Raw genomic sequence first — 22886 nt, 5'->3', positions numbered from 1 at the left:
TTTAATTCATCGTACCTGAGATTTGACAATGGTGCTGAAGTTGCACCCACTACGAGAAGTTATATTACATGGAAAAAGACCAATGGTGAAGATGCAATGATGTTGATCATGATGATGATTTTGACAGTGATGATGATGAAGACGACGATATTGATTATGTTGCAACTGCTAACCTGCTGCTGATGTTACTGATGATACTGTAAGTTATTTATTTATCCTGTAAAGCCCCACTGAGCATAAACACTCTTTTTAATGAGTTTTTGCATGTGTATAGAAACCAGAGTATCCAGGGAAAGCTTATTCTTAAGAGGCAATTACAAACAAACGTTCGCACATGAGTTCACATACCCAATTGTTGTTACTGCAATGCCCTGAGCAGCTCACAGCCCGATTCACAAATAGTCGTGATCCCAAAACCCTTGCCTCAAAAACACTTGGCCATCTCAATTTCCGCTACCTGTTGGGATGACCACATTTGTTTACTTTTTTTAATCAGTTGGTGGTCTTAAGTAATAACGCAGCCACAAATTTGGCTACGGAGATGGTGGTCTGTACAAGGCTGAGAGCGACGTGCATGCAATGTGGTGATCACGTGACATGCAACGCTTGATGAGAGTTATGCCTCCCAGATGTTTGTGAGCAGCACACCTTTGTTATAAAAAAAAACCTGATTACCAGCCTGCGTGCATTCTGTTGCTGATGGATTTTCTCATCATTTACACAAAGTGTTGAATCTGTATGAGAACTGTCTTCTTTAGGCAAATGATATTGAGGGTCCCGTAGCGTAATTCCAAGTCATCGTCACATATGCAGTTCCCACAGACATATATCAAACATTAATGGCTGTACTTCACAGTTTTAATGAGGCTATCCCAACGGGCAACTATTTTAAGTTTGTGGTCTGGACAAGTCTGAGAGTATTATAGATATAGTGGGGTGGTCATGTAACATGCATGTGAGGCATGACGGGAGTTATGCCTTATAGCTGTTTGTAATAACACATGCGTTGTTGAATCAAACAGTTGGATCATATGCATGCACAACTGCACCCGCCTACAGCAGCCACTGTTGCTCATGATGATTTATGCTGTTGCTGACAATATTTCAGCTGCTGTTGCCGATGAAGCTGCTAATCTTGCTGCTGACGACGGATGCTGATGAATATGATGCTGTTGCTGCTCTGTCTACTGCTGATATTAATAATTATGATGTTGCAACTGCTGCTGCTGATTGACGATCATGCCGTCGATGCGAACGACGACGATGAAAACATAATTTAGAGTGTCACTCGATGCTGCGGATGATTGTAACAAGATTATGATAATGACCTTGAAGATGGTAATGATGGTGATAATGATGATGCCATGGCTGCTGCTGCTGATGATGATGCTGGAGCTACATTGCTCGATGTAGGGAAGCTATGATTCACCCACTTGACAATTTTATGAAAATAATCAATTGTTTTTTTTATATCTCATTTTTTACGTCTCATTTAATGTCTGTTCACCCTGTTGGCCTACATATATATAACATTAGCATGTCATTACACAAAATGTGCATAAATTACAAATAATTGACTTTCGCACGTATGACTCGGTGCAAGTGCATTGTGATCATAACAATGGATTTCAATCAAATGATGCATCATTACATGCTAGGCATGCATATGAAAATCACTCGCTTACTAATTATGAATACTATATGCAAATGCTATGCTATTGTTACATCTGGGCTAATAGAAGCAAAAAAAGGAGTGTAGAAACGAGACTCGAAAACATGCGAATTTGTCAAATTTGAATTATGAATCAAATCGCCACCCCAAATCGTGATATTTAATTGAGTTGCTGGAGAGATGCATTGTTATACATCGAATGCCTAAGAGCGAGCAAGAAGCCTTTTTGCATTTAGCTCTCACCGTAGCTCAACAGTCACGGCGTCCTGACTTGAAACCCAACGGCTTCCAGTTTCAGACCCTTGTGGGCCACATACCTTGACATTAAAATTAACTACAATCATGCAATGACGTAAATGTTTTATTGTTTTGATTATGATTTTTTTTAAATGCCAGCCAGGCTCCTGAACCTCCAACCTTCATCTTGCAGCGTGAGTAAAGCTACCTTTTGCCATGTAAACAAAGCATGACAATTAGTTCCTGGTTCAGCACAGTGGTGTGTTTGAGAGTAAACCCACAACAGTTACAATTGTAACTGAACTAGTAGTTAGTTTAGGTGACAAACCTTAATAATTGGCTGTGTCGGGTGGTGGCGGATTTAAAGACATTCATATTTCCACGATCTAACCCAAAAAAAACCTCTACTGTGGAGAATGATTTTTAATCTTAATTTCCATCATATACAAGTTTTTTTTTTACAAATAATAGTCAAGGGAAGTCCCATCAGACGAGTGACACTGATGCCACCACGGTACCTTGACACTAATTCCTGCTGCTACATCCCCAAGTTATGCAAACATTGCAAGTGTGAAGCAGCGTGCGCTGGCACTGCCAAGATATGCCAATGCCCTGGGCCCAAGTTTTCGCTCCGGAGGATGGGGGCGGGAGTGTTACCCTATGCTGCATGTAGATGAGGGGGAACACTCACATCCTCAATATTAGACCCCACCACATGTGCGAGACTGTGAGAGGTCAGGGCCTAACTGTGCGGCGACCACGGCTGCAGGATCTGGCAGAAGGAAGGAGGCGATGGCGAAGTGTGGAGAGACATCGACGCGGGAGGAGGAAGGGGGCGGCAATGACAATGCCGTTCATCCTTCTTGATCTCGTCTCTCGTTATCCACGGATCCCAAGGAGCCGCAGATATTTTTTTAATGAAATAACGAAGGGAAAGAAACCCTCGTAACTCGGCCACATTAAGAGCCGTGAATGAAGCACCCCCCTCCCCGTCCCCATGCTGAGGCAATTCAGTTTCACGCGTGCAAGACATTAGGTAACAAGCCCTAATGAATAATAATAGTTATTTATTTAAAAAAAACACAAATATCGGAAATAATAATATGCACTATTTACAAAAAGGTTATCCGTCACTCTTGTCGTTGTTGGTGTTTAATAACACCAATGTTGGGGTTTTTCCATTCATTAATAATATTGGACCAGATGACCAGCAGTGTGGAAGAGGGAAGCAAGGTTTTGCCGAGGTACAAAGTCTTGTTTTTCACCCACTTGCTTACAGCACAAAAGCCAAAGATCCCCCGTATAGCCTTAAACAACTTTGGGGCAAGTGCTGTTCACGAGTAGCAGTGCCTATGAAGGCCGGCACGGCACACGAGGGGATTGGCTGGCCAGCACCACGCCCGGCCGCCTTTGTCTCCATCGTGGCGATGGAGACACCAGCTGCTCATTTACAACAACCACCAGCAACTTCCTGGTAGTTGTATTGGGAGTGAGCACCACAACGACCGTGAATGTCCTTCTTAAGATGACCTCTATTCAAACAACCCCAAGGCTCCCCCCCCCCACTGCCCCCCAAAAAAAGAAAATGAGGTGTTCTCTTTATTTCAGCGCATTGTGTTCTTGTTTATTGGACGCTCCCGTCACCTCGTTTACAACGCAGCGGGAATTTCCACGCGCAGATTTCTTTAAAATAAAACTCAATTTCACGTGCATTCGAGACCATTCAATTCCCTTCACTTTGCAGAATGGTTACCGGCTTGGTGTTCATCGGTGAATTTTAAGATGGGGGGGGGGGGGCTACCTCTGTAGCCCTCTACTCACCGCGGATGACGCCAGCGTCTCTGATGCCGCCAGGATTATATAATGGGGACATCGTGCAGCGTGAGTAAAGCTAAATATAAAACGTCTAGTCGCCGGAGCTGCTTTTTCATTCTCAGGCAGGTTGTGTGTAAAGTCTGCCGAAGCAAAGCAATAATATGAACACAAAGACAAAGATCCCCCCTCAATGGCCTTGACAGACTGTTCGGGCAAGTGCTGTTAGCGAGCACCTCCAAAGAGCGGCACGGCAAAGTTCTTACACATCGAACTCGGTACTCGTTTTAGGCTGCGTCGACCTAGGGGAGGCCCAGGACCGGTTCAGATCATCGTGTTGGCCGTGGGTGGGAATTGAACCATTGTGCCACTGCTCCACGCTTGCACACGCACGTTCGCACACATACATGCACACACATCTACTGTAACACATACGCACACAGACTTTGCTCACCCACCCTCACCCCCACCTGTCCCTCACCCATCCCTCACCCCCACCCCACCCATCCCTCACCCCCACCCATCCCTCACCCCCACCCATCCCTCACCCCCACCCATCCCTCACCCCCACCTCTCTCCTCACCCCCACCTCTCTCCTCACCCCCACCTCTCTCCTCACCTCTCTCCTCACCCCCACCTCTCTCCTCACCCCCACCTCTCTCCTCACCTCTCTCCTCACCCCCACCTATCCCTCACCTATCCCTCACCCCCACCCATCCCTCACCCCCACCTCTCTACTCACCCCCACCTCTCTACTCACCTCTCTCCTCACCTCTCTCCTCACCTCTCTCCTCACCTCTCTCCTCACCCCCACCTCTCTCCTCACCCCCACCTCTCTCCTCACCCCCACCTCTCTCCTCACCCCCACCTCTCTCCTCACCCCCACCTCTCTCCTCACCCCCACCTCTCTCCTCACCCCCACCCATCCCTCACCCCCACCTCTCTCCTCACCTCTCTCCTCACCTCACCCTCAAGCTGCTCAAGGGGGAAAAGATTCATAAGCAAGAGAGGGGTGCACCAAATATTAGCTCAAACTCAAGAGTCTTATATAATACAGAAAATACAGATCTAAGAGCTCACCGTTCCAAAAAAATACTCCTACAGTACAGTAATTAGAATTGCAATCCGTTTATTTATTTGCTTATTTATTTCACACAAGTGATGAAACCAAATTAAGTAGCTCGTCCAGCATGCAGTTACAGGGTGGTCCAGATGCCTTGTGTCCCCAGCCCCCCCTCCCCATTTCGGTCTCTTAAGACTCAATATTTTGAAGTAAGGTTTATTTAAAACATTAATATGCAAAGGAAAATGTTTTCGGGGTCAATTCATTGGGGGGGGGAGGGGTGGGGGGGGGTCCCAGGGGGGGGGGTCCCAGGGGGGGGTCCCAAGACATCTGGACCAATTGGGGGGGGGGGGGCGTCACAAGACATTTGGACCACCCTGTACAGTATGGGTCGTGTCCCTCGTGACCTGTGACGCACCCAACAATAATGTCTGAGCACCCTCACTGCACCTGCTCCAGGCGGCGCTGGGGGCAGAAGTGGGGGCAATATCTGGCCGTATACTTTGTTGAATATTAAACGAATCCCCTATTATAAATACTGTACCGTCATGACGCTAACATACAAACCGTATATATTTTTTCTTCAAATGGGCCATCCAATCAGGCCCCGAGAGCAAAGACAAACGCACACGTCAGTGAAAAAAAATGTTGGCGAGCGCCTATTAAACCTTGCATTGCACGGAAGTGGAGACCTTGGCCTGCACCACACGTGCCCAGCCAGCCGTCGTCTCACCACTGTTGATTTTGACAGACCGCACTAGGTTTTCATTTTGAGCTAATTTAACCTGTGGGGATGCCGAGGCCAATTTGAGATATCAGTTGCCACCTCTGCAGTGCCTCCTGGCCAGGAATCAAATCCAAGTGGCCGTTATCCTCGTGCGGCGCGTGACCTTTGACACCACTCATCGTGCGCACGCACGCGCGCACACACGCGCACAAAGGGACTTGCGCCGAAGCACGCGCGTTTCTTCATTGGCTGAGCAGGGTTTAACAGATGCTGTAGGCAAATGTAAAGTCTCCCTATCCTGGTTTCCACCACTCCCACTAAGCAGTGGCACCGTGTCAAAGTGTGGCTCTTCTTCCACTATGTGCTGCTACTCCGATATCATTCTGGAATGGTCCAAACTTTCAACAAAAACCAGACGTGGCGGAAACCGCACGCAACATAATGAAGACTGCCAGAATCGTGGGGGAAATATTAATTTGCGCTGAGATTTTGCATAAATTTGGCCATATTCCTGCTCTCCCCAAAATAACATGAATCGGGATTCACGACTCCCTTCTTCACACCGTATCGACCTACGCCTTGCGCATGAGAGCTGGGGTCCACTTTGTCTGACTTTCATGAATTCTACGATTCCTTCGATACGATTCGTATATAAATAATGGTCACATACGTTATATCCTGCTTTTAAAATACCTGGACACGACTTCAAGGCATTGCAGCGTTGCTGGTACAGACCCCGACTGTGCTCACGTCTATCAATAAATACGTAATCTTCAGCCCTTTATCAATACGCTGCTGGGTAAAGGCCTTCCCACACAATAAGTCATCGGCATCGTTTAACCACCATACTTCACCGTGCTGGTCAGTCCTAGGTGGTGAAGGAAGTGCACAGGCCCGGTTCAGATTTTACTGTCCACTGGTGTTAGCCGGGAATTTTAAACTCGGGGTGCCAGGTTCAGAGTGCAGTGTGACATCTACTGCACCACCACTAAGCTCCATAGCTGCACCATTACCTAGGAACCAACGCTACATGTATTGATGAGATACGTCGATGGCTGTATATGTATTTCCTCTTGGAAGAGGTTCACAATAACCTTATGCAACAACCCAAAAACCTCTAAGCAGCATATACTCATCCTGGAAAATAACAATGCAGTTGTTTTGGGGTATAACAACTGTTCACATGAGGGTATATACATCTAATGCACACATCCAATGTCCACACACGTGTAATATGAATTAACAGTGACCACACCTGGAGGGCAATTCCATTCTCACAGTCTCTCCACCTCTGCCTATTGTTCCATGATGACAGGAGTTTTGCACAACCACCTTTGATGAGTTAAAGTTTTTATTTCGTGCGTGCTCAAGTACAGTATACGGGAAAGAGGGGTGAACGGGTCCAACCCACTTGCCATCTCGGCAGCACGGGAGTTCAATTTGCATTCATAAATTACTCAAGAAATCTCAAAATCAAACTAAGCAAAGGTAAACATTTTTGACAGCGCAACCATTTTAAATGAGCCACCTCCCTCCCCGTGCAATCTGCGGCGACACTGGCCCCTGGGATTTGTTAGTGCACATCGCGGAGCGACACGCGGGGACTAAAAATACCCAACGCACTTCCCCCACACCTCGCAACCAAATAGCAACCGACGATTGCAACAACTCCGCAAGGGTTAAAACGCCTATCGGGGTGCCCATAGTGTACGATGCCAGCCATGGCAGATTCACACATACCTAGAGGAAGAAAAAAAACTTGCAATAACTGCTGCTAACGAGCAGACTCCTCAATGTACACGACGAGGAGTCCGAGCAAATAAAAAAATAAATTGTTCAAGCCGCAATTAAAAAATATTGACACGTGATTTTTTTTTATATTTAGCAACGGCTAACAGGGTGTGTGGTTTTTGGGGCCGAGCGGTGGCTGTCACAAGATAGTTACAGCGCACTGCACTGTGAACCCGGCGAGCTGAGTTTGACTCCCAGCCATGGCTCATGTCAGCGGCAAGTGATATCTCAAGCGGTCCTGGGCCCCCCACCCCTCCACCAACCCACACTGACCAGCATGGTGAAGTATGGTCAAACAACAACCGTAACAAGCCTTGGCATGTGGAGGGCTTCATCCAGTAGTGGCCTGACAAAGCACTGGAAATTACTATTATTTAATAGGGCTAGACATTGCATTCACAAAATGCAATGGACATATTGCATGTGAATTTCCCACTATGATTACGTGAATCAACTACCTCAACACATACTCTTTGGAATCGATGGATAACTTATTTATCATAGATTTCGATTGCTGAGCGCGATTTAGGTCGATGGGTGTTTGAACGCCATTGGTGGACACACGACGATGGTAACACGCTTCGTTGAGCTCATCATTTGTGGCCAGGTCGCTTCTGAAAAAAGAGCCGTGGAGCTCAGTGGACCTTACCTGGTTAAATAGAAAAAAATATTTTAGTTTAGAAAGTAAAGATATGAGAAGATGGCGGCTGGTGGTGAGTTCACGAGGCACCCCTGGACATGTCTGGAAAATAGCTTCAGAGCGCATCTGTGATTCCTCCAGTGTAAATATTCTGATTCCAGTGGATGTGTTGCAGCAGAGCTTTGGCTAGAATGCATTTGTGTAAGGCTTGACGGCTTTACTGTAATAATATTCGTCAGTTGCCAACGATCCAGAGTGATCATTAGAGTAATGCTTATGTAACGGTGTTGCTCTGCAATGCTTCTTACACAAAATCCTTCCACTCTTTCCTCATGCGCCTTCATTGCTGAGACCGCATGCCAAATGACAACCATCGATCGGCCCCGGTGATTGTGAACTCACAGCTCAGACTGCAACGGTTACGATTTAAAACGTTCATTTAAATACCCTTTGTCAATGCACTGCAGAGGTAGGCCTCCCCCACGGCATGTTGGTAATGGGAGCTGTTTGACCATACTTCACCACGCTGGTCAGTGTGTATTTGTGAACAGTGGCAGGGGGACAGGGGCCGAGAACCGATCCAGGTATCACTTGCCACTGATGTTAATCGAACTCGGACCACCGAGCTCATAATGCAGTGTGCTCATCGCTGTCAACCACGACATCCACTGTAAACGCCAATGTGCAAGTTTTGAATTCAGTCGCTCTGGAATGGTCCATTGTGTATCAGTTGTCATTTAAACATGTCGTCGTTAAAGGTGAACCATATTAAAATGTTATATTGAGTAACGTTCAATTCTCTCCCATGGGTGTACACTAAGATTACTTGCACGAGGTAAACGGGAATATGGTATTTGTCTTGTATGTGTATACTGTAGCGTGCACTACGCAAACGCACAGGACCTGCGCATCGGATCGGTGCATCACATTTGTACATCCCTGACCGCTCTCCGCGTTTAAGTGAATCCACCGCAAAAAAAATCGGATGGAAAAATTAGATTGAGACAGGATGAGGCACGACCAAGGGTGACGCCACGACGAATGGTCGGGGAGGGGGGGAAGCTGGAAGTGCCACTGGGCAAATCGACCGAGGACCGTCTAGACCCTTTACCCCCCTCCATCATAGCGCCCCACTGGTCTCTCCCAGCACCACCACCAGCAGCAGCAGCAGCCCCCCAGCCCGTGCCCTCCCCCGCACCGAGTGAGTGGTCGGTCACCGCTCCTCGCGCCGTTTGATAGATCGCTGATCGTGATGTCGCCGTTTGAAATCATCTGCTTTCTCCTTCAACATCTTTACCCCCCTCCCCCCTTCTCCCCCCACCAGCCTCAACCCAAACCACCCCATTATAACAATGTAGCCGCATTAGCTCCCACTGCTGTCCACGTACGCTGTCGTGTATTGTACGATTGCCCGAAGCAGCCAATTGCTCAATACACCTCCGATTCGCACGGTTGGCTTACGTACGGTGCAAACTAAATTCAATATAGTACATACAATGGGAAGCTGATGCACTTTCTCTGCTGCAGCTAGACTAGTCTGGGAACCTCTCATGCTGGCTGTCCGGACTGTCGGCTCTCTTCTTTACGTTCAAGCTCAGGCTCCAGACATTCCTCTTTTCTCCCGCCTGCCACTGACTTTGTTCACTAACGCTGTTCTCGTTGTGGTGGTTTCGTACGCCCCTCCTTATCCATGTAACAGGTAAAGGCACAGCCTGGAAACTGCTTCCTTACGCGACTCTTGGCAGAAGGGGCTCCTACTAGAGGGAGCTCTAGAAAGTCCCCCCCTTAGAGGGCATTTCCCTACTCTTCCGCTCTGGCCAGATGTCCTGGAAGAGGTGGAAATACCCATACTTTACCCCACCACTGATGCACCCACTGTTGGGTGGACAGAGCCGGGCAGGGGTGGAGGGGGATTTAAGAAACTTGCAGTTTGCTTCAACCCCAAAGTGCGAACCGCAACACCACACACGGGCTGACCCTGGTGGGCCCTCTTCATGCCCAACTGCCAACATCCCTCTTCAGGCCGTTCGTCACCTTGAGATCCTGTTGCACCTGCATCATCATGCAGGTCCCCACCAGTACTCCGTCGCGGGGTAGCTTGACGACATTCTCCCGCACGTTGTAGCGGTTGTCGCGCTGCTGCTGCTGCGCCGTGAACCTGGTGAGGCTGTGTTCTATTCCTGGCCTTTAGGGCTAATGTCAGTGGCGAATTGATGTCTGAACCGGTGCTGGGTGTACGCTAATTAACCCGCGCTGAACGGCGGCGTGGTGAAGTAAACAACCCCCACGTTCCTGACACGGCCTAGGGATGCATTCCACCAACAGTGGATTGCCAGAGAAATTGTAAATTACTCTGGCTACATTGCTATAAATAAGTCCCAGAAGGTTAGTGTCTCTGCAGAATGCACAAGTAGAGCGTTCGTTCGGTATGTGGCAGTCACGGTTATCTTTTTTTTGTTGTAGCCAGAAATCTATTTTAGAATGTGGCTGTGGTGCGGTGTCTCGACGTGGGGTCACATTCAGATGGGTTTATAATTACAAATTGTATCATCCCTCCTTCGGCAGTACATTCCACATTAGCACAAATTACAGTCAACCAGGTAAAACAAAAACGTGGATAATGCAAAAAAATATGTCTCATTAAAACATTGTCTACCTACATTAAATGGTAGTGGAAATGTCAAATGTATTGTCCGTTTTCAGTCATCGTTTTATTTGCTGATGTTTTTGTCGTCATGTGGGCACTGACTCACTGACCCTCGGTGATTGAGGAGCAGCCAATAATGAGACCAACGTGCACCGAAGAGGCACAAAGGATGAGCACGACCCGAATAATCCCCACGGATACGACCCAGAGTCGATAGTTGACTCGAGTGCGAAAACAAAAGTAGTCTGCCTTTGCATGGCAAAACTGTTCCCTGCCATACAACGGTAGAATATCCACCACCGTTGAGTTGAGACCACCAATGGCGATAAGCACCGCCAAATATGTTGCACATGAGGATACGTCTTGTCTGTGTACACTGCACAGGGTGGTGGGAATTATGAAGTGTGTGTGTGTGTGCATTCATGTTTAGGCAGTATTCAGCAATTTCATGAGAACAGGACTTTACTCAGAGAGAGAGATTGATGATTTGTACTAGTACCATAGCTCAAACTATAATATATAACTCATAAAATGTATCAAATGAATGACCCTATGAATCTCAATGGCCTCTTATATGGTTATATAAAGGTCATTATATCAATATAACAATGCCAACCCAAAACCTATTTAAATGTAATATTATTTTCTTTACATTTTGTTGCTTCCCCTCCCCCAAAATTATATTTCAATTGTGCTTTTGGTATCATCGTGAGATGAAGACTCTTCATTCGGAAATCAGCAGCAAGCAGTGCATCACTCTGTGTATCACTCTGACAGACTCTGTGACAGAGTGATGCACTGCCGTAGCCTTGACATCACTCCAATCGGCCTCTCTAGTCACCCTAGGGGCACCCCTATTAATGCCATGCAAAGGCTGCTCATCCGTATGTCTATCAAGCTGAATGTTTCATATCGCGGACTCTCTTTGTCGTGGGCCACCTGAAGTGAAACGCCAAATTAAGGTGATGGCTTTTTTTTCCCACCAATTGTTGACACGGACTGAGACCATTCATCAACGTGGACACGCTTTGCACACAACGCGGTGCATCTCAAGGGACTTTTTCGGGGGAAATATTTTAATTAATTAATAATTCAACACTTGGAAACCCAGTTTAATCAAAAATGTCTGCTCAGATTCAAACACAACCCAGGGTTTCTCAACAACGCTGGCTCGGATGCTCTAACCGCTAAGCTGCTTGGCCACCTTAAACCTATTAATATATTATGATTTTCAGAAACTAGTAAATTTGTAACTTTTAATTATGATACCAACCTATGGCAGTCTGCATTTCAGCACCAAAAAATAGGATGGTTGTGGCAATTCCTGTCGATGATAGGTGGTGGTGATGACTGCAATACAGCATTGTTGATTGTATACTGTATTGGAACATCACAGGGCTCCTATGAATTACAGTGGTCGTGGATAATACCGCGGTCAAAACTAACCACCTCTTTTGGAGTCCACCGTGCGGCAAGATGTGGCGGCGATGCTTCCGAACAGTTCTCAAGCGCGAATTGCCACCTCTCTGCGTGTTATTGTTTCTAGCGATGTATAGTTTTGTGTACAGTGCTGTGTTTCTCACCACAGCAGTCCTCCTGCTCACGCCCTCCCCCTACTCTTCCACCAAAATCCATATTATCCCCTTTTGTTCTCCCGATGCGTCTGGCTTGTTCAGATGCTGCTTTGTTAAGGTCTGTATATCGGGGTGCCCGTGTGACCGGTGACCACAGCTCCCATCGTAAAAAAAATGCCGCGATGCACCCACGGTGTGCCGAGTTTCAGTCGGTGGCGCCTTCAGGTGGAACAAAAGATCGCGATTAAAAAATATTTTTTTATTTTTAAATCTAGGATCGCATTGCTCCTGCAGCAGCAATGCAATCACTGCAGCAGCAGCACAAAGTAGCATAGGCGAAACACATTTCAGCGGGGAGCTTTCAACCGATGTATCATGCGGCTATACAAGAACAACAACGATAACAATGCAGCAGTGGTAATAATAATAATATACAGTCCTTTGTCAATCCACTGCTGGATGAAGGCCTCCCAATTTACACGACGGCCATGATGTTTGATTGACCGTACGCGTTGTCATCGTGACGGTCAGTAAAAGGACGTGACGTTGGTATTGGGCGCTCGGACTCGTTCAGATATCGGCTGCAATGATAAGGTTAATTGAATTATGTTTAATCTGTCTAATCTACGATCCCACTGCTCAATAGGCATGCACTCACGTGAGGAATGCCAAGCCCACCACAAGGCAACGCCGTTCACCAAAGCCTTCTGCGGATTCATCTTTCACCCGGTTGGTGCAGCGGGTAGAGCAACATGACTCCCAGTAGGAGGGCTGTCAGTTCAACTCTCATTCAGGGGTCAACTCTACCAATCATTCATCTGAGGTTGATAAAATGAGGTACCACTTTGTGGAAGGTCAAACGTTGTCCTATGGCTGGATTTCTTGTCATAGGCTCATGGAGTTTCCACCACTGCCTGATACTATTTGAGAACGAAGCCACTATAGATTTTTTATATACTTGGATTCTACATTTTCAGCCGAGCCTCACAGAGCAGTTTTTCCTGACGCTCCTAATGCCAATTTAAGGCACCTTTGGGATTTTTCTCTTACTGTTATGGCCCAGACTTAGAGAGCGAGACTACATCACCTTTTAGGATTCGCACACTTAACAATTACTGCTGGAGGCACAGACCTAGACGGTGCCTAGAGTCGATCGTTCCTGTTGCACCGCTCAGCGGCCGGCGGCGGTGGCAACGACGGCGACAAAACGCGGCCAAGAAAGACGCCGTGGAGAAAGAAGGAGACTGGCGCCGAGAGGGCCGTGCGGGGTGCCCCGCTGCTGCTGCTGCTGCGGGCGCTCGACCCAACTTGCTGGAATTCTCCCGAGAAGACCGTCTCTTCCCAAGGGGAGGGCACAGAGGGCAGGCCTCTCCTGAGGCGCCTTCGCGAGGAACGAGCTACCGCCGCCGAGGCAATTGGCACGATCAGAATCAGAAATGTATTCGTACTGGAGGAATCCGAAGAGGTGTAAAGCTCTTTTTGCACAGATTTCCTCGCGGCAGGGCGAGTAGGAAGAGGAGGAGGAGCAGCAGCCGCGACTGCCCGGTCCGGGGTCCCCTTCCCCCCCACAACTGGGGTCTCTGGGGCTATCAAGGCCCATGAGTCCCAGTGTCCAAGTAACTCATTCTGAGATCGAACTCCAACCAGCGAGAAGACGATTCGGAGTGAACGTACTTTTTCTCATCGCCTTCATGTGGTTTGCTGGCCAGGGGAACGTGTTTTTTCGTCTTCTTAGTTTGGTTGTGTGGAAGGAGAAAAAGCTCCCCAATAAAAACTTGCGTCATCTTGTTTTTGTACCCCCTTGTGTCACGCCGACTTACGTTCCCTGCTGCTGTGGTCTGGTGAACGGAAAAAAAATCAATCCCCCACAGTACTGTCGACTTACATTACAGATTCACTCCATTTCAGTCTTCATAATTCACGTTGAAACTCCTAACATTCGCAAATGATTCATGAAGTTTTGGAGTTTTTCGTGACTTAACAGACGACTCCTGAAATTCGCTAATTGTTTGCGGACAAACTCCCAAAATCGGCGAATTTGGATCATTTATCACGGTGCATCGCGGATTTTAAGATTCGTGAAAATAATGTTTACTCTGTTGGGAATATTTTAAAAGATTATTCCATCATATGAACTAAGAAAAAAAAAGATTTCCTGTAAAATCAAATGAGCGTCAAATGAATGCGATTTCTGATAGATCCATTGGTAATTGTCATGGAGAATAGCATTGATTATAGGTGTACCTGTATCGACCTGTGATATACATATATACTGTAGAGAATAAACAGTCCTCTGAATAATCTTTATCCAATTATCTTAAAGAAGGATTACCAACAACCTAAATTGGATTCACAAAATTCAAGAAAACAAGGATAATCCAATGAATCGTAAAGCTTGTAGCTGCCACGTGACTCTGAATTGTCCATGAAAAAGTGGCAAAATAAATTAATTAGATAATTCATGTAAAAAGCATAATCTGATCATTTGCATGATAATTGGATGTTAATAAAAGAAAACTTCAAAGACGGTTTAAACAGACTCTGAATGGGCTATTATTTAATTACTGTAAGTCATCATAGTTAAAGCATCACCGATATAAATAGGCACATTTGCAGATATGCATGCAGAAATATACATGCACCCACCGCATTTTCATTACAGATGTAGTTCTGCTGCTTATATTTAACACCAGAATCATGTACAGTATATACTTGCGTGGGTACAGTATTGTCGTGCTGTTAATGTGGCCCAGAATATTTTTGTCTCCCAGCACACCGCAAGGGCATTTAGCTCCAAGCGAGAATCGTAAGGGGACTGAAAATCTGATAATGCACTATTTACGACTAATCTAATTAATTATATATAACATGTCCTTTATAATACACACCGATAATGAATGCTGCTAATGTAACAAGCAACAACATGTCTACGTTTTAATGTCCTAACGGTTATTTGATATGCTATGAGACGGCTAATTAGAAACCGTCGTGATTATAAGGGACACGTCATCACTCCATTTTCAGTCCACTGTCAAGCCCTTCCCCAATTATCACACTTTTCTTGAACATTCTGCCGATCGTAAAGCGTTCCGATAGCAACCGCGCGGGGCAAACACGGACAAAAGATAATTGTGTCTTTTAATAACAACAACAATAATGTGAAGAGGTCATTACGGCCAATAGATGTCACACCGCGACCACCCACCACACCATTTCCTGTTGCAAGTTCCCTCGGCTCTGACCCAGTTGCCACGTGACCTTCATTGTCGGGTTCTCAGTGTGCCTGCCATCTGGCTTGAGGTTTTCTTCTTGGGCAGTGACCTTGGTTTGAAATGTTTGGTGCCAATGTAAGCCAGGTGTCTCGCGAGTCAAGGTTCAGGGGTCACGGCAATTTACAGTCTCAGGATTACAATTGTAATCCAAAATAATCCCAAAATTGTCTAGCACCGTATTAAAGTCAGACAACTACAGTACCAGTCTAATCTAATCCCTTTAATCTAATTCCTTTACAAAAAAAAGGGATTAGATTATGTATGTTTCAAACGTAAGGCTATCAGAGGCTTGGATTATGGTATCCAGTAATTTAAATCCTTAAGATTACAATTGTAAACCAAATGTAATCCACAGGTAATCCTTTGTCTTTACAATATTTGCGTTGTGTAATCAAACACCTTCAGTGTGCTGAGTAATGCAAACAAAGCGGGGTGGGTGGGGTTATTGTTTCTATGTATGATCATTACTCCGCTTGTTTATCCAAAAAAGTCTCTCAACACTTTTTTCAGGAGGGTCCTGCCAAAGTGTTCACAGTAGGGGGCGATGTTGCAGCTACTGCAGTGTAATCCCGATTGAGAAATGTGCATGTAACCCCTCAGCATTGGGGTGCTTGACCAATACGTACCAGTCACTTTGACAGGTAGTAATGCAGAACTGTGATATTTAAATAAGATGTATTTCAAAGTGTATTGTTCTTTAAATATTGAAAACTTCAAGGAATATTTGTCGATTATTTTGTATTCTGGCATGTCCATTATTTCTCCCAATGACTTTTGTTGGAAAATATCTTCGAATGTTTCTGGGAACAACCTTTGGAGGAATCCCGCCTAAATATTAATGTGGAAATTACATACCTCGACTGTAGAATGATGCCTCAATACATTATTGCTGCAGTTTAAAAAATGACAAATGACTAGTGTTCAGGATGCCAGAGGCATTAGCCTCCTATCAGATGTGTGTACTTTATGTTGTTGTTCTCGAATATCAGAGAAAATGTAATAATAGACATTATAGAGACTCAGCAACTTAGTGAATCTGGATTCAGAAAAAGGTTTATACCATTGATCACATAGACACTAGCAATAAGTGCACAGGAAAGACACACGTCAAGTGCCATTATGCCTGGCTGTAATAAACCATGAATAGGCATTAATTATGTGGAAATTGATGCTGTCATCGAAGGTCTCGCTCTCCGAGTGCTTAATAATAAAATAAAAAGTAAATAGTCAAAAACCATTTGCAAAGTAGGAGCTACTGCTTCATTGAGATTATGCACAGAAGGCGGCAAAACAGAAATCGGCAGAGGAGGTGGACAGGGAGATACGTTCTCGACAATGTCACACACGGCAAACCAAGAAAATGTGTTTTTATAAATCGTACTGGAGAGAGAAATAAATGAATGAGCATGAACGGAGAAAGGATTCACAATCTCAAGATTTGCCGTGGACTGAGGCGTGATAGCAACCAAAGGAAATTAACTGCAGGAATTTGCTGAATAACTTAAGACAGAACTCGGCATATCAACCGCGAATGCTGCTGTCAATATAACTTAATGTAACAGTCCGTTTACCACGTACGTAAATATTTGTCTGTTTGATACTAGAAGAGCTTGTATGTCATTTATTGAAGTTCTGTTGTCATTCAGTGCAATCAGGAGCACCATTATATTCATAATAATGTCCCTTCTGCTGGGTTGTTTTCTGTCTGTGTTCTCTAATTAGGACTCAACCCCTTCGAGTTTCCCTCTCGTATTCTCCTCGAACCCTTTTCCTAGAATATTTTAAAGGACATTTTGTGGAATTTCCCACATTGTTGTTACATTCCTCTTGTATCGTCGTATTTTTGGAAGTCTTCATCGTTTGTTTTTCCCAATAAAGCGCTCCTAGTTTTATAGTTTTTGGGTTGTGTTTCCTATTTTAATTGCAAAACCTCATCGAATCGATAATTTATTTTCTTTATGGCATTGGAATATAATTGGTATTAATAAGTTGCTCACTCTTATGTTTGGTTTCTTAAACTTAGAACCAAATACATTTGTTTACATTATTATATCAGTTAGACAGCAATATTATATCCTTTTCCATCTTTTTCCTCAATTTTATTTCCATCGAGTTATTGACGTAAAGTCATAAAGCAAATAATCCATCCAAACATCTGCCAGAACAGACCACCCCGTGTGACAGATAACGGTTGCAAAAATATATTCTCAGAACTTCTGAAAAGCCCTTCAGGTGGCCTTTTTATATTTACTCAGCAGGGGCTGTACTTTCCTCCAAATCCTGCTATGAGATCATCGCATGACAGCGAAAGCCAATATGTTTTAATTCCCAGAGATGGAATTTATCCAAATTTAGTGAGACAACATTTTAGGTGATGGGATTTTCACTGACCAGGCCAAGGCCATCAACATTGGTAGACTTGAGAAGCCGCTTTAATCATGGGTGGCTGCTTTGATTCGGACCCAGGATCTCAGCAGTGCCAGCGCAACGCTGTGACCTCTAAGCCACTCACAATAGTTCAAATCTACGCATATGTAAAAATTAGGAATCATGTGCAGAAGGAAACTATAATTAGGGAGCAAAATACATAAAATTTTATACTAAACTACCAGAACGTGGCCTTGAAACAGATTACTCTTCGAGGATGTGCATAATAATTGCCGTACTTAACCGACGGCTAGGTTACGATTTCATCTCTGGACTAATTCTTGTGTTAAAATGTAAAAGTAACTCCTGGGACAGAGCCACCAAATGGAGCTCTGGGGGATCGTGCGAATGAGCCGCAAACTCGCTTTGGTGCTGCGACAATCTCTGTGGAGTCGACTCGCCAACACAAGCGATCCCCATGAGGTTTATGAAAGAGAAAAGGTTATACCAAATTAGGAGTGAAAATGGACAAATTGTCACGACGTCCTACTGGTTTGACCATCGCTATTCACGTATACATTGGTGGGAACTACTTTTCCACCAACTCTTAAATCCACTTCTATATACAGCAAACAAAGTACTGGAGAGATTCCATGAACTGCTGTTGACTTGTGGATTTAGATTTAAAACACAATTCCTCTACTATACAGGTCTACCTAAATACTGAATTAAATTCTACCTCATTTGAATTCTCAATCCAGATTTTAAGGCTAAAAATTAAGTTCGTAAGCCTCAAAAATGTAACACTGCAGGCAATAGTTTACCTCTGAAATGGGTTTTTAGCTGTACGTTTGCTCAGCATCGCATAAGCATACACGTGTTACACGCGGTAATGCGGTTAGCTTACTCACAAAGCCATAATTGAAGGTGTACCTCAGTATCTTGACATTAAGTGCCACATATTCTCTATAGTACACCAACTCCAGATGCTGCTGCTGAATCTTAGCACAGGTGGGTGTCACTACAGCCGATTCCAGTCAGCTCCAGTGCCCTTCATCATCGACAGACGTGGTCATTGCACTGCTGGATGAAGGCCCTCCCAAAGCCGCTACCTCTTCTCGTGATCCTACGATTCAACAATCCACCCAGCACCTGCACCCCAACTGATTTCATTGCACCACCTCCTCGATATACGTCCTCTCGGACGCACTTAATACATTTAATATCGAAGTACATTGTACGTAGTGGAACACTAACCTACAACCTCTGTATAAGTTGGCTGTCTTGTAACTATCATTGCATTAATAGTAATACATTCACAGCCGTTTTAAATCCACTGCTGGATGAGGGCCCCTCCCGATGCCGTGACAAGTTATGGGTGCTGTTTGGGCATACTTCACCATGCTTGTTCGTGTGGGTTGAAGGGGGTATTTGGAGGGGGTGAGGCACATGAATAACTCGTATAGCATTGCCGAAAACAAAATTGACTTAATGATCAATTCATTTGAGTCATCTTTGCAAATTATGAGGGTTTCTGCTTTTATTTCAAATGTGCCAGAAAAGTGATGCCCGTATTACATAAACCCTCTTGCAGCTCTCAACAAATGCTGGGTGGGGGGGGGGGTTAAGACTCAAGGAGGAAGGAGCCCCAGCTAACCCCCACAGGACATATCGCTAGAAAAACGGGGCACAGGTGATTTAATTAATTCAACCCCATTCGGCAATATATTTTTTTATCAGGTTCTGATCGGGTAAAATTGATGAGCATCATTGTCGAAGTGCGGGCGGAGGGAGACAATGTGAACAGCAAACAACAAAAAAATCCACGTCTCAACCACGTGTGACGACGCTCCGTACTGTATGCATTTGTCTTTTTTTTCTCTCACAAAATCCAGACACAAGAAGAACACTGTGGCTAGACCACTGCTGACTGGCGGCGTTCATTCCCTAGGAGTTCTTCTACACAACACCGATACAGAGCAATTTTAACACAGCGATGTCAAAATGTGTTTGACATATTGATGCATAAACTGAAAAAGCTATGCGGTGCTTGTATTATAATTTTCTATCACGGTTGAACCATACATATTTTACAGTCAAATTCCTTGGAATGTCGTCTTGTTTTTGTAACAAAAATGTTGACTGATCTCAATTAAATATTTCGGGCTCCTTGCAAGAACACCGATATTTTTTTGTAGTTACCAATCGGTAGAATCAGTGTGTGATTCGTGCAGTAAATGTTAATCAATACACTTGTAGTCCAATAAGCCACAATCTGCAAATGGTATTTTTTAAATTTCAATCTCTCTATACTCATCGAGTAGTTTGTAATGGACTGTACACATCACACATTTCCCCCCACAATACAAAATCGAAACACTGTGATTCAAGCAAATTTAATAAAACATTCAACCCTAAACGTAAAACATCTTACATTAAACAGGCATTCTCGCATGTATGTTATGTAACATGACCCAGACTGTATTATGTTCTGGAGAACTGAAATTTGATATTAACCCAATCATATATAAAGTTGTTCAAACACACACACGTGTAAACAGAATATTACTTGTTAATAATGATCATCAGACTTTAAACCGTAAACATTTTATTCCAGAAATCCAGAGGCTTCAATTATGGGAATACTTTACCCAGAACAATCGGTATGTATACTGCAATGCATTGAAATTGCAAATATTTGAGATGCAGAATTGTTACATAAACTTCAGTGGATAGTTAAACATGCGGTGCACATTATTTCAGTTGCATACTTTCACATTTTGCTACAACACAATCCTCTACAATTATCTCTCAGTTATTACAGGGGTTATAAAATCTGCATAATCACTCCTAATTGGCATACTTTTGCAGCTCATTTAAGAATAAATGTATCATGATAGAATATTATGTTGTTGCTATTTGCTGGGATCTCTACATTTAAAAACATAAATCACGGTGACATAAATTCCACTTTGCAGTCTTAAGTGCAATTGTGTGTATGGCCTAATTGCTATAACCTGCACGCACCGTATCCCCTTGCATCAACGTGCACAAACTTATTCACGACTCTAATTATAATGAAGAACTTGATTAATATTGTCGTTGTTGGATGATGATAACAAGAATACATTTGCGTGGAATGCAAAAAGGGTACTTTGTTTTTTGCTTTCAAAAACCAATTTGAGACAATACCACCACGTCCAAGTTGTTATGTAACTATTTCAACATCTTCAGGAGGAGGTTTTTTCCCACGGCGAACCCCTAACCCTGGTACGTACGTTGAACTTCTTTCGCACAGTACGTAGCCATCCGTGCTCATCGAAGGGGTTAGTAGTGGTAGTCAAATTCGGTGCCGTAGGTGTTAATATCGGTGTTACCTGGAAACACCGCCTGGCTTCCCCCCTAAGGGCCCAGTATGCCTCGGCCAGCTCGTGCCAGAGGACCGGGAGAATTGACAAGGCCACTTTGTATTGCCAAACATTGTTCATTTACAGAGTCTACCCAATTTGAATGGCAAAGCAGGAAGCTCTGGGGAAAGGATACGTTTAATTACCACCTTGGGTCTTGCAAGATCGCAGCTGTCAAAGGTGTTCTTTTCAACAATTTCCTTAATTCTACATTTTGTTTCATTGTGATTGACGTAATCCTCACAATGGATCATGTCGGAAACGTTGAGGTTTTCTGTGGTCTGTGCATGTGTCGATGTGGTATCGCCCAGACATACAGACGGCTGCACAACTCTCACTTTGTACGGCTCTGCAGAATTACAAATAAAATGACATTCGACCGACGTGAAATCGTGCTGTCCCGCAAACCACCCGGTTTAACACCTCTCGCAAGAAAACAAAGCAGCAGTAGTTTAAACACAAAGGACGACGCCTTAGCGATGGGATCATTAAAGAATGAAGAACGGACAAAGTGATGCAGAAGGGAAAAAAAGAGGGTTGCAAGCAGCATCCTCACTCACCTGGGATTCTTGTGCAGGCTCCGGGCCGGCAAATAGTTGACTATTAATTGGTGGGCAAAAAAAAACACACGAAGAGAGAAGAGTGAAGAAGAGGGGGGGTGGTGGTGGTGGTGGCCGACCAACAATAAAATATCTCTTGAGGAGTGCTGCTGGCGGTGGTGATGTTGGTTGGTGGTGGTGGTGGTGGTGGCGGTGGTGAAGGCGAAGTCAGTCGTAGTGATCTTATAGCTGTGGCACGCACCGCTCGTATCACGGGGGGGGTGGGAAGAGGGAAGGGAGAGCGGAATAAAATCTCGTGCAGTTCGCCTTGCTGTGGTTGGCCCTCTGCAGGCTGCGTCACTCGGTGTGCAGACGCCGTTATTAGTCTGCCGGTTGACTCAGCTAATGCGCTTTTCCTGCAAATAGGGTGCCCGTGGGGCCGCCACAACATGCTGCTGGTGGTGGGGGGTAGGGTGGGTGGTGGTGATAGAGAGAGGGGGGGGGGGTGAGCGCCGTAGTGGTTGGTGGTGCTGCTCGCTAAAAGCACTTGCCCCGCAAGTCTGCGAAGGCTATACGGGGGATCTTTGTCTTTTGTTCGTGGTGGGTGGTGGTGGGGGGATTCGAATGTCTGCCGCGTACTGTAAATCACCTTGGAGCACGTGAGACTGATGAAATATACACTGGCGACGAGTGGCCAGACACAACAACCACCACCACCACCATCCTCTCGTCTGGTGCCGCTGCCGCTACTGCAGCAACTGAATGAGCGGGCTTGGTGGCGTATTACGGGGCGTTTAATTACAACCCAGCCAATTGCTGGCGTTTTCGTTATTATACCCACACACATCTTGCATGCGTGCTACACAATGGAGGAGGTTGGTTGTGGTTTTTTTCGTAACTAGAATTATGAAGAAAAAAAACCACACAATGTTTGCGTGTCTAAAAAAAAAATTGTCCGTAAAAATAAACACCCCTTCGTGTTGAAATAAATTCACCGCACGCTATACAACCATCAAATTGTACGTGCTTTGCGATATTTCGTGAAAGCAAAACGCGCCCGTTGAACTCTTCGATTTGACATTGAACCCAACCGAGCGAACCATCTGTGTGAATAGTGTAGTACATTACGTGCTATTTC

General features: G+C 45.0%; 1 protein-coding gene across 14 annotated transcripts in view; it reads right to left on the bottom strand.

Moving 5' to 3' along the window:
- LOC133347466 (myelin transcription factor 1-like protein) overlaps positions 1–22128 on the bottom strand; it is a 277688-nt gene extending 255560 nt beyond the window's left edge. For 6 of the 14 annotated variants that reach the window (XM_061559730.1, XM_061559729.1, XM_061559736.1 and 3 more), the window contains exon 1: positions 21770–22124. The gene's annotated coding sequence lies outside the window, so the exon portion shown is untranslated. Of the gene's footprint in view, positions 1–21769 lie in introns of all 14 variants that reach the window. The other 8 variants (XM_061559739.1, XM_061559738.1, XM_061559741.1 and 5 more) reach the window with 5 other exon arrangements.
- Between the last annotated feature and the right edge of the window lie 758 nt (positions 22129–22886).

This window comes from Lethenteron reissneri, chromosome 26, assembly GCF_015708825.2.
Source record: "Lethenteron reissneri isolate LAM-NWPU_2019-01 chromosome 26, ASM1570882v1, whole genome shotgun sequence".
Lineage (NCBI taxonomy): Eukaryota > Metazoa > Chordata > Hyperoartia > Petromyzontiformes > Petromyzontidae > Lethenteron > Lethenteron reissneri.
This window is presented reverse-complemented; position numbering and strand designations above follow the sequence as displayed.